At 43.8% G+C, this 12947-nt stretch overlaps 1 protein-coding gene across 6 annotated transcripts in view; it reads right to left on the bottom strand.

Moving 5' to 3' along the window:
- The window catches only part of ERCC3 (ERCC excision repair 3, TFIIH core complex helicase subunit), a 1429399-nt gene that overhangs the window by 1350030 nt on the left and 66422 nt on the right, over positions 1-12947 (bottom strand). The window lies entirely within an intron of this gene.

Consider the following 12947-nt stretch of genomic DNA (forward strand, 5'->3'; position numbering starts at 1 on the left):
TCACGAGTCTCATGGCATGTGGCCTTGGCAATTCAAGTAATTCTGCATAATTTTCTTTCTTTCTGCATAGTGTTTGTCCCCACTTATGCGCTCTAGTCTTCTCAATTATTCTCCTCAAGTGCCTGATTACCGAGGCTGCCAGTGACTGTGTGCTTATATAAACTGAAGTATTTTTGCCTCTGCTTTCACTGCAAGTGTACCAGCGCAATTAACTCTTCACTAAACCTAATGTCACTGCTGATGTCTTTGTATTGGCACCTGTAGTTGCGTAACCAACTATGCTCAGTTTTAAAAAGTGCTGTGCTGTCCCTTCTACATTAACACTGTGGTTACTATGTTTATAATGCCTTCCTCATCCTGTTTATACTGGTTTTGCAGTCCATTTTATCAACAACACGTTGGGCCTTTTTAGATCGAAGAGGGGACAAACAGAAGCTCTTCTTTCAGGCGTATTACGTATTATTATGACGCAGCTCTGCGACGCCTGCCAAGTTGATTCTGTGCTTTTTAGTTGGATTTTGGTCTCTGTCTCCTCGCTGTGACGGCTGCGACTCCCGCTGTACTAGTCATTCTTCTGACAGCTATTATTTTTTTTTCGCTTTTGCTTCATTAACACTTAGTCCTGATTTTTTTATTTTTTTATTTATTTTATTTTTTTCACCTGGTCCAATTTCTTGCTTAACTCTTCAAAATGGATCCTGCGCCCTCTAATAAATCGCATGGATCTGTTAGGGATTCTTCTGGAGGGCAGAAGGATTATACAGCTAGCAATAGCAAACGCCTTAAGAAAGTCCCTCTTCCCATCACACTGGAGGACATCATGGATGAATTGAGTCTTTTCCGTCCCTTCATGTCGGACATTACCACCACCCTCCAAAGAAATCGAGGAAAAATGGTCCGGCCTTGACATAAGGCTATCTGATGTTGTGCAAAAGGTGAGCGATGCACAGGATATCATTGCCAAGGTTGAGAACCTTACCACAGAAGTCCACCATCTCAAAAAAACTGCTGAAGATTTTGAAAATCGCAATCGGCGCAATAATCTTCGCATTTATGGTATTCCGGAAGGTTCCGATATGATCACCTTCTTGAAAACTCAGGTTCTGCAGATTGTTGGTCTCTCAAAACCAGTAGACTTTAATATTCAAAGAGCTCATAGACTAGGGCTAGTAGGCGCAAAGAATTTCTGGATCTTAGACCAGCCTTAAAATCCATGAACGCCCGCTATGGTCTTATTCACCCATGTTTCTTTAAAGTGACCTACAAGGATAGAACATTTTCATTTGAGGACCCAGCTGATCTCCAGAAGTTTATTCATGCACATCGAGAGGAACACATGGAACTTGGCAAACATTGATTGTTTTACTAATGTCCTTGATTTCTTTCCTTAGGTTTTGCATTTAGTGTTTGTCATTATTAATTTTTCCTTATATTTGCTTTTAGGTATTTCTTGTGCTTTGATTGAAGATCCCTGCATATATTGTCTGTCTGTCTGTCTGTCTGTCTGTCTGTCTGTCTGTCTGTCTGTCTGATGTATCCAGTTGATATGTTCCCATGTCTCTGGTAAGCTCCCTTTCTCCTGGTCTCCTTTGTATATTATTTTTTTTGTTCTCTTTTGGAGTATTTCATTCTTCCTTCTTCGTCTGATGTTGTAGAATTGATATTTGTTCCTCGGTGCATTGATTTATCTTTTTGGAATGATTTTTCTACTCTCCTTTCTACACATGCAGCTGATAGTTTAATTGTAGGTGGTGACTGCAACCAACTCATGGATCCCTTTCTGGATCGGAAGTCACAAACCAGATACGTTCCCAATAAAATGCAAAAGTCCTTTTTTAGAGCCATCTCCTCTAGAGGTCTCATAGACACATGGAGAATCTCCCATCCTGATACCTTAGAATTCTCCTTTTCCCCTGTTCACAAATCACATTCTCGAATCGACTACATGTTCCTTACACAACATGCCTTGCAATTCATGACTAATTCGGAAATTGGCTCTGTCCTCATCTTAGACCATGCCCCCGTCATTTTAGACCTGGATTACCTTTCACCTTCTCCCACTTCTCGTCGTTGGCGCTTTAATAATTCTCTCCTCTTAGACCCCCAATTTGTTGATCAATTTACATCTTTCATGGATGAATTTTTCCTTAACAATCTTCATTCCACTCCCCGTTTTCATTTTGTTTGGGATGCCTTCAATCTGCCGCGAGTGGATTTATTATTGCTTTTGTATCCCAGAAGAAAAAGAAAGCTTTCTTGCAGTCCTCCCTTATCCTTAAACAGATTAAAGACCTTGAACATCAATATTTTACTACAAACTCTGATACATTATCTTCTCTCATTAGAGCAAAAATGCACTATAATAAACACTCATGGAAATCCGCTAGTAACAATCTTCTCAAATTCAATGCTAAGATGTATGGTGGATGGAACAAGGCGGGTAAATCTCTTGCAAATTATCTCAAAATTAAGAAGCAAAAATCTAATATTGTTGCTATTAAGGACACTCAGGGAGTTTGTCATTCCGCTAATGATAAGATTCTTGATTTTTTTGTTCAATACTATACTTCTCTATACACTCCGGAATCTTATCTGACTACCATGCAAATTGACTCCTTCTTTCAATCCATTCCTAAATCTTCCGTAAACTCTATAGATCTCCTATCCCTAGACGCTCCTATATCAGACAAAGAAATAATCAATGCCATCACCTTATTGCCCAAAGGCAAAACCCCTGGCCTGGTCGACTTTACTGTGCGCTTTTATCTCCAATTTAAAGCTACCTTAGTACCCCATTTACTCTCCTTGATCAATTACTTTCTTACCACAGGTAAATCTGCTGGATCTTTCTCTCAGGCAATGTTATGCTTGATTCCTAAAAAAGACAAAGACCCTTCAATGTGCAAAAATTATAGGTCTATCTCCTTAATTAACACGGATTGTAAAATCTATGCTAAAATTTTAGCCATTCGTATCAATAAAGTTATTCCTGATCTCATTAATATTTATCAATCGGGGTTTGTTAAGGGAAGATCCATTACCGATAATTCAAGAGCTTTTCTTAACATTATTCATCTTGCTTTCAAGATGGACTCCCCAATTGCAGCTATAACACTTGATGCTGAGAAAGCATTTGATAGGGTATGCTGGAACTTCATGTTCGGTGCATTGCGTTGGCACGGTTTTAGTCCCCATATTATTCAGCATATTCAACTGTTATATTCTGCCCCCTCCACTTCTATTTGGGTCAATGGCTCCCAATCTAATTACTTTTCTCTCCATAGAGGTACCAGACAAGGATGCCCCCTCTCCCCTCTCCTTTTCATTCTTGCTTTGGAACCTTTCCTGGAAAAAATTAGGCATTCATCGTCTTACACTGGTTTCACATTTCAGAATATTGATATTAAATATACTGCTTACGCCGATTATATTCTTCTTTACATTTCTAACCCGTCTACTTCCTTACCTGCTCTGTTTTCCTTATTAACTGAATACTCTTCAGTCTCTGGATATAAGTTAAACATTGATAAATCTGAGGTTTTACCCTTAAACAAATTTTGCCTTTCTCATATGTTTCAAGGTTCTGGCTTTGAATGGAATCCTCGGAACATCAAATGTCTATGCGTCCTATATGCGAATACCATTAGAGAAACTATTAACATCAATCATGCAGACATCCTAAAAAAGATATCTACTCTCATTGATGGCTGGTCCCCTCTTTTTTTATCCTGGTGGGGAAGACTTTCATCTATTAAAATGATGCTCCTTCCCATTGTCAATTTCTATCTTTCTATGCTCCCCATCTCTCTTCCGCTAATTTTTTTCCGAACTATCAACCGAATTCTTATAAAAAATTTATGGCACAATCTTAAAGCTAGGATTTCTTTGTCCCGCCTTCAACAACCCAAAGACTTTGGAGGAATTAATGTTCCTAATCTTAACCGCTATGACTCTGCTTTTACGTTAAAACAGATTTGGCCTTTTCTTTCAGACCGTCATTGCCATTCCTTAACTGCTTGGAGTTCACTTGAACTAGCACAAATCTAACCCTTTTCATTTCTTACAGCGTCTCGTCTAACTCAACCACCAAAATGTTTCATTACCCCCATATTTAAACACTCCAAAGCGCTTGCTCTCTCGCTGTCTCGTTGTTTTACGTTGCATATTGATTCTCCTTCCCAGACCCCGATCTAGTATAATAAATTCTTAAAAATCAATAACAGTGCATTATTTTGGAAAGAATGGATCGATAAAGGTATCATCGTTTATGAACACCTTCTCATGGATAATTCACTGAGAGATTTTTCAGACATTAGTGAGTCTTTTCATTTTCCTCCCAATATCCCTTGTTAAAAATTGCCTTAGCTTCAGTACTTTCTCAAAATATCCCTCAGCCCATTACTGCTTTGACTCTCTCCTTCACCAGATTTTTCTATTCCTCTCAAAGCCTCTGCCATATATAAAACTCTCTCCCTTTCGCAAATTGTCAGGACTAAATCAAAAATAGAACTCATATGGGAAGAAGATTTGGCTCAGGTTTTTTCCCCATCAAATCTGGGACTCTATCTGGTCAAAAATACACACAGCCTCTCGCTCTGCAAGCACTACGCAGACTTTATATCTTTTTCTTATAATAGAATGTTTTTTACGGCTTCCCATCTTCATAAATTTAGGTTGCTTGACTCCAAGACATGTTGGTCATGCTCTCATGTTAATAGTGACTTCCTTCACATGTTTTTTCACAGTCCCTTGGTTAAGTCCCTTTGGTCTCATATTTGGTCTAAGCTAAATGATATTTTTAACACAAATTTCCCTTTTGATATTGTTCATATTTTTTGGGGTGGCTCTTCACCTCTTTGGAATGTCTCATGTAATGTACGTAAATTTATAGATAGGTTTATAGCTATTTCTTTTCAGATCATCACAACCAATTGGAAGGACACTTCAAAAATGTCACATAATGCCTGGTGGAATTTGTTATGCCACCACCATAGACTTGATTGTGCTTATGCCACCTCTGTACCTCTATTAATCAAAAAAGATTTGTTATGGTTACCGTTGACTGATTTTCTCTCAAGGCATGTTATTTGAGGTTTTTGCCCTTTCTATTTGTTCCCAGTTTTTTATACCATTTCAATTTTTCTTACCTATATGATCTTTATAACCTTTTCATATTGAATTGTATGTGTTATGTTGCTCCTTTTCTTTCTTCTCTCTCTTTCTTCTCTTTTCTCTTTCCCTTTACTTCTTAAAAATGTAAAATTCTTAAAGCTTTCTGTACTTGGTATAGCTCTATTTCCCTTTTTTCTTTAGAGTTAAACTGTATACAATTTTCTTGCAACTTTTTTTACAATTTTCTTTCTGTACTGATTTTCTACATTGTATATTATATTTAATAAAGCTTACTAAATTCAAAAAAGAAATGGGGGCCTCTAGTTGGAAGAGGTAGGTACCTTTGTTCAAATAGGGACCCTTGCTTATAGTCAGGGTAAGGGGGATACACTTCTAAAAAAAAAAATCCTGCTCATTCCCTTGGTAGCTCGGCACGAGCAGACAGGCTTGTCTCAGAGGCAGTGTGTAAAGCATTTGTTAACACCTACAGTGATACAGGGAAAACACTACAAATGGACACCACACCAGTTTAGAAAAATAAGTAATCTTTATCTAAACCAAAACAAGACCAAATGACAAAAATCCACAATACAGTAATAAAAATATGACTTTCAGATGGTAGAAATAGTCCATTTCAAATCAAATTGCAGATGCGAGGGGGGCGTTAGAGGGCGCGCACGCAAAAAGTATGCACCACTGTGAGGCTCCGGCGGAGATACAATCAGTCATCATCCTGCTCCAGCAATGCCTCTATCAAAAACGACAGAAAATGAAACCAGAAAGTGCCTGGATATAGACGACACGATCTGGTGTGACCTGTCGGCTGAGAACTCGGTGAACAGGCAAGCCCTTCCCCGGGCCCTGCAGATACTAGTGCGCATGTAGCAAAAGCAAAGCCTGGGGCACGGAGCGGAGGCCAGCCGCTGCTGGTCGAGAAATACGCCTCGACCTGCGAGAGAACTGCGGTGGGTAGCGGGGGTGAGCTCCAGTCTCTGGAAGCCTATACGCCGTGGCAACTGAGACCACCGCAAGACCCGGCCGCTGAAACCCGCAGTGGCTGAGACACAGCCGCTAGACATACAATTAAGAGAGCGGAGTCTCCCCCGGACCCGAGGTGATGCGGCCCACAAGTGTGTGCGTAGGGTACGAGAGCCGAGCTCGGTGCACTGAGTCGAGGCCGGCTACTGCAAGACAGGACACCCGCTCTGACCTGCGAGGGAATTGGGGTGAAGGCGAGGCCGGGCGCCCAGCCTCTGAAAGCCTAGATGCTACGGCGGCTGGGACTGCCACGTGATATGGCCCTTGAAAATCAGCTGAGGAGCTGACAAAACCACTGGCCATCCAAGCAGGAGATCGGGGCCTGCCCACTTTCACAGCGAGGACTGACCAGACAGTGTCCTCTGCTTCAGTAAACTAGCGACTGACAAGACATCCTGCCCAGACAAAACAAAAGGTGAGGAGAGTGCGTGGACTACCTCCCCCTCCCACCCCCCCCCCTCAATAGTAGCAATGAGAGCTAAGGCCTCACAGTAGAATTACACGGGTCATTGGAAACGAGTGGCTCGAGCGTCGTATCAGCCGCCGGAGAGGACGACGCACCAGACTCCGGTAATTTCACAGTTACCTGGGTGGGCAATTGCTTAGGGGCCGACTCAACACGAAACAGCAAGGTAAAACCCCCCCCCCCGACGCTGCAGCAAGCCACCCCGAGCATCTGGAGACAGTATGAGCCTTAGTAGCCATGCCAGAAGGCCTAGACTCATAACTGAAGGGCCACGGCAGGCAACCACTGTGAGCCAACAACACACACCGAAAAGCTGCTCAAACTAAACCAGTGATGCAACTCGGGCGATACTCTCTGGCACCTGTCCGCCAATAGAATATGATGCTAGCAACTTCCAGTTGACCATCAAACTATTTAACACAACTAACCTAACATAGCTACGTGTGCAAACAGAATAGGCATTGTACTGCTAAGTCAGATAATAAGCCCCAGTGCAACAGCTGGGCAGAACAGAAGCCAAGCAGGCCAAGCTGCCATTTGAGTCCCGGAAGCCCCCCACCGAAGTCAGAGTGTTAACGAGCAGCAGCCCACTGATCCACCAACTAACGCTCTGCAGCACGCAGATGAGGACCTAAAAGGGCTCCTCACCACCATGAAGCACAGCCTTACCTCAATAGAAACAAAAATTGGCACCATGTGCAACCGGATAGACTTCATGGCCCAAAAACTGGAGAAGCATGGCGAAAGCATTGGGGAAACAGAACAACGAATCTCCAATCTAGAAGACACCGCAACAGCCAGGAAGTCACAGCTGTTGCAAACGAACCACCTGTTAAAGAAGTCATAGCTGCTAAGAATGAGGACTTTGAAGCGTACTCAAGGCGCAATAATATACACATTTAAGAGTCCCAGAAAGCACCAACACTGGTAAAATTTAAGAATACGTTGAACAAATGTTCTGTAGAGTTTTCAGCGCCAGCGCATTTTCGGCCTAACTGGTGGTAGAGAGGGCACATCGCTGCCTGGGTCCCAGACTGCCTCCGGGAGCACCATCCAGGCCCAAAATTGCCAACTGCTCAATTACAGGGACCAAGACACAGCACTGCGGATGGTAAGAACAAAACAGCAACTCGTGTACGAGGGGCACAATATTGCTCGGTACCCCGATTTCATGCTCACAGACCAAGAAGCCAGGAGGAATTTTTACCGGTCAAGAAGAAACTCGTCCTGGCCCAAATAGACTACGCAATACTGTACTCAGCACGCCTTCAAGTCACCCATGAGGGAAATTTTTCACTAACCTGCAACAAGGAGAGGATTTCCTCAAGAGATTAAAGGAGCAGCGGTCGAATCGGGAGAGGGAGGACTCGAACGACTGCTCACCATCGCAGCTGTCAGACGACTGACTGGAACTATATCAGACTGGTCATCAGTATGGACAGTGAACTGCATGACTGAACATGCCCCCAGGGACCTAGACTAGCTTAAGGTTTAATATCTGTAAAGCAGAAAGACAATACAACTAAACGGTACGCTCGATTGTCTAGTTGGGCCTATGCGATTTGGTGAGAACGTACTCTTGCTTAACTGGGCACCCTTCTCCCTTTCTCTCTCTGAATACAGGGTAGATAGGAGAAGGTTGATGTGCCCTCTGATGTTACCCCTCAAGGTGATTCCCCCCCCCACGTCTTTCTTTTTTCAGAACACTCTTGAAGGACTTAACTTAGTGTCAATCTTTTTCCTTTGCAAACAAAACGGGCAGCAGGGAAGGTGATGCGTTGGTTCCTTGCTCCAGGGGAAGTGATGCGTCGTTTCCTTACTGCTGTGCAGGGGAAGTGATGGGTCAGTTCCTTACCGGAGAGGAGGTAATGTGTCGGTTTCTTACAACATGGGGAGGTGATGCGTTGGTTACTTACTGTGTCCCCCAATGATGTGCCTCGATGCGATGATCTGGGACGATGTGTGGATTCTTGCAGCCGTACAGCAGTGCTTGCGTCGGAATCGGTGCGGTGATCTCAGACCTCAGAGATCGCTACACTCGATGCAGCGATTTCAAGCCACGGCAGGCGATGCAGTGGTTTCTTTGGCGATGCGTCGGAAAAAGGTACGGATGCGTCACGCTTTTCTGTGTTGCGTTGATTTTCCAGCTCCCAGCGGAAAACAGTGGCTAGAGGTCCGAAACAACAGCAGGCACCTCTTTGCAGGTCAGAACTCCCAGCAAGGCAGTTCAGGGGAGCTGGTGGGGAGGTCTTTGTGTCCCTAATACTTCAGAACAGGAGGCAGGCTCTATTCAAGCCCTTGGAGATCCTCTTCAAGCAGGGGAACACAGCAAACAGCAAAGTCCTTTTCTCCTTTCCTTGGCAGCAAGTAGCCACTGAAGGCCAACCCCAGACAGCAAACAGCACAGGGGCAGTTTTCCTCCTCAGCTTCTCCGGCTCTTCTCCTTGGCAAAGGTTCCTCTTGATTCCCAGAAATGATCTACAGTTCTGGGCCTCAATGTTTATACTACAAAATCCATTGTACTCTGGTGGCAGAGAAGCCCTCTACTTGGTCAAAACCGGTTCTGTCCTCGCTGGTGCAGCTTCCTGGCAGGAGGTGGAGACCGCATTGTGGACGGCAGACCATGCCCATTCAGGTGCAAAGAAATCTCCTCCCCTTACTCTAAATGCAGCCCAGGTCTATTCCGCTCAGCCCTGACTCATCAGGCTCTCTGGAGCCACTGCTCCTCCCCAGCCACTGTCATCTAAAAGCCAGACATGCCATACACAAACCTAGCAGAGGCACACTGGATGGCTAAGCAAGAAAATACCCACTTTCTAAAAGTGGTATTTTCAAACACAGAATGTAAAAATCATCCTCACTAAAAGATGCATTTTAACATTCTGAGTTCAGGCATACTAAACTTTATCTCCTACCTTGTTCCCAGGGATAGGTATGTTTATAAGATGGTATAAACAAACTCCCTATTCTATCCTATGGGAACAGTTGCCTTGCAATAGTGAAAAAACGAAATTGGCAGTAATTCACTATCAGGACATGCCACACACACCAGGGCATGTCCTACCTTTCACATACACTGCACTGCCCACAGGGGTACCTTGGGCCTACCTTAGGGGTGACTAGCATGTAAGAAAAGGGAAGATTAGGGCCTGGGAAGTGGGTGCACTTGCCAAGTCGACGTGGCAGTACTAGACTGCACACAGGTCCTGCAATGGCAAGCCAGTTACATTTACAAACTGCTTAGGTGGGTGGCACAATCAGTGCTGCAGTCCACTAGCAGCATTTGATTTACAGGCCCTGGACACACACACAGTGCGCTGTACTAGGGACTGACTAGTAAATCAACTTAGCCAATCATGGAAACACCAATCCATACAACAATTTACACAGGGAGCACTGAACAGCAGTGGCAAAGTGCCTAAAGCATCTAGACCAGCAAAACGGAGTCCAACACACAGCAAAAACACAGGAAGCAAAGGCAAACAAGCATTGGCATAGCCAATAGGTCTCGCTTTTGGGACATTATAAGTATTTTGCATTCATGCAAGTTTAAGCTATTGGCATTGTCAATGACAGTGCCTTATATTTAGGTTTTAAAAACCAAAACATAAATAAAAGGCATTGTCATTTACAATGCCAATACCTCAAACTCACGTACATGCGAGACCTATTGCATTGCAAAAGCTTGTTATATAGAGCAAGGATATTACCCATTTGCAATTTAAAAAAAGCATCTGCAATGCAATAGGTTTCGCATTACTGAATGCTTAAGCTACTGGCGTTGCAAATAATACTGCTACACCAATAGCTCAAACTTTCAGTAATGGGAGACCTATTGCATTGCAGATGCTCATTTGTCTATTTTACATGTTTGCCCTCATAAAACATCTCTCATCGGTTTTCATAAGGCTGGCACGACTGTAACGCTGCTAAAAGAACACGTTTGGGCTCAATGACTAGCTACATGAACCCCAGGGCTTTAAGAGTTCTCCCCACCTTTTTTGTTTTAATCATATAAATAACAAATATAAAAGTTGAATGTCCACCAACGTCTCCGATTGAGAAGGGTTGGAGCGGCTTTCTAGACGCTGTTAATGTCTAGATGCGTATGCGGCCTAACGCTTGTAAATACCGAATCTCTAGATTTATATTAAAAACACAGCATGAAGGTTTCCAGCAAACTAAGCAAGCAAAAGCATATGGAGCCTGTTAGGAGTTTCCAGATGTGGGCCGATTGCGCAGTCATGCGGGATCTCACAAGTATAGCGAGGCGATAGCTAGGAGTTAATAACAGGTGAACACTTTACAGAGGGAAAGGTAAACAAGGAGCCCGCGGACAGGTCGCAAGGCGGCGCTAGTCGTTATCTAGCTTCCCACTCCACATTAAATCAGAAGAATTTGCAATGCAATAGGGCTCGCATTATTGAAAGTTTAAGCTACTGGCGTTGCAAATAATACTGCCACACCAATAGCTCAAACTTTCAGTAATGGGAGCCCTATTGCATTGTAGATGCTGGTTTTAAAAGGTTACATGTATTATAGACGGTCTGCTGTGACAAGAGAGGGGCGCTCAGGAGACAGCAGCAAGGGAAATGGTTAAGAATGGAGGAGGGGTGGGTAGATGAGGGTCGGACAGGACAGCGAGATCGGTCGGACAGGACAGCGAGATCTCTCAACAGTGAACAGCGGGAGGGGCTGATTGGGGGATGGGCGAAGAACAGGCTGCTGTGTGCGTTCGGGAAAGAAATGAAAATAAAAGCGGCGCCATACATAAACAATTAAAGGCGCGCCTAAAGTGAATGTAATGCCGTTCATTTACAAATGCACGTGCTCGTGTGTGGAAATAGTGCAGGAGCATCTTGAACACCATGCTGGTGATGGGAGGGGGTCAAGTAGAAGCCGGAAGCTTTTGCTTCAAGTAGCCATAAGCCAGGGAAAGAGATTTTTCTTAGGGAGAAGGAAAACAAGCATTTACAATGCAATGGTCTCGATATTGGTAAAGTTAGAGCTATTGGCATTGCTTATGACATTATTTTTGTTTATGTTTTTGCTTTCAAAACATTTAAATAAACGGCATTGTTAAAAACAAAAACAAACAAAAATAATGTCATGAGCAATGCCAATAGCTCTAACTTTAACAATGCCGAGACCGTTGCATTGTAAATGCTTGTTTCTTTTTGGTGAAAGCGCCCCATTCCGTGCTTTCACTTTAATGGTGGCTGCGCCCTTTTCTTTAGACGCTGCTCGCCGTATTCAGCTTACAGCGAGCTGCAGCTAAAGAAAGGGCCACAGCCACCATTAAAGTGAAAGCACGGAATGGGGCGCTTTCACCAAAAACAAAAAAAGTGAAATATCAGCATGGGGCACTTTTACAAAAAAAAAAAAAGAAAAGAGTAGAGTGGTATGGAATGTCATAAATTGGAGTGTAATATAGTGGAGGGAGTGTGAGTGAAGTGGCACAGAGTGGAGTGGTGTAGGGGCGAACAATGGAGGGGCGTACTGTGAGTAAAGTGTCATGGAGCGGTGTAGACTGATATGGCGTAGAGTGGAGTGTTGTAGAGCGTCGTTGAGTTTTGTGACATAGAGTGGAGGGGCACAGAGTGAAGGGGTGTAGAAGGGAGGGCAGTGGAGTGGCCTGCCATGGAGTGGCATGGCTTGGAGTGGCGTAGAGTCTGACACAGCTTCTGCTCTCACATAAGCGCCGGGACACCCCGTTGGGGTATCTGTGCGCTATACAAGATTCCCAAATAATAAATAGAGTGGATTGGCGTAGAGTGGAGTAGTGTGTAATAGAGAAGCATGTTTTAGACTGGAGAGGAGTGTCAGAGTGGAGGGGTGTGGAGGGGTGTGGAGTGAATTGGCATAGACTGGAGTGGCAGGTCGTAAAGTGGAGTGGCATGTCGTAGAGTGGGGCAGAGTGGAGTGACGTAGGGTGGAGTGCCAGAGAGGCATGGAGTAGAGTACATTGGAGTAGAGTGGAACACTGTGTCGTAGAGTGACATGGAGTGGAGAGGTGAAGAGTGGAATTGCGTCTCGTAGACTGGAGTGGAATTATTTGGCATGATATGGAGTGGCGTGGAGTACAGTGGTGTGTTGTAGAGTGGAGTGGCATTGAGTGTCGTGGAAAGAGTAGATTGAACTTCACAAACAAATTAAAAAAATTGTAGAAGACAATGCCTTTCATTTAAGATTCTGGCTCACCAAACCTAAAACTGCGGGATCCAATACATATCTGTTATTAAGATACCAAGGTCTGTATTTTCTGCTACCACCCTAGAATAGGAACCATGAAGTAGAACTTGTGTGCATAGATAAGATATAAATCAGCGAT

Source organism: Triturus cristatus, chromosome 2_2 (genome assembly GCF_964204655.1).
Source record: "Triturus cristatus chromosome 2_2, aTriCri1.1, whole genome shotgun sequence".
Lineage (NCBI taxonomy): Eukaryota > Metazoa > Chordata > Amphibia > Caudata > Salamandridae > Triturus > Triturus cristatus.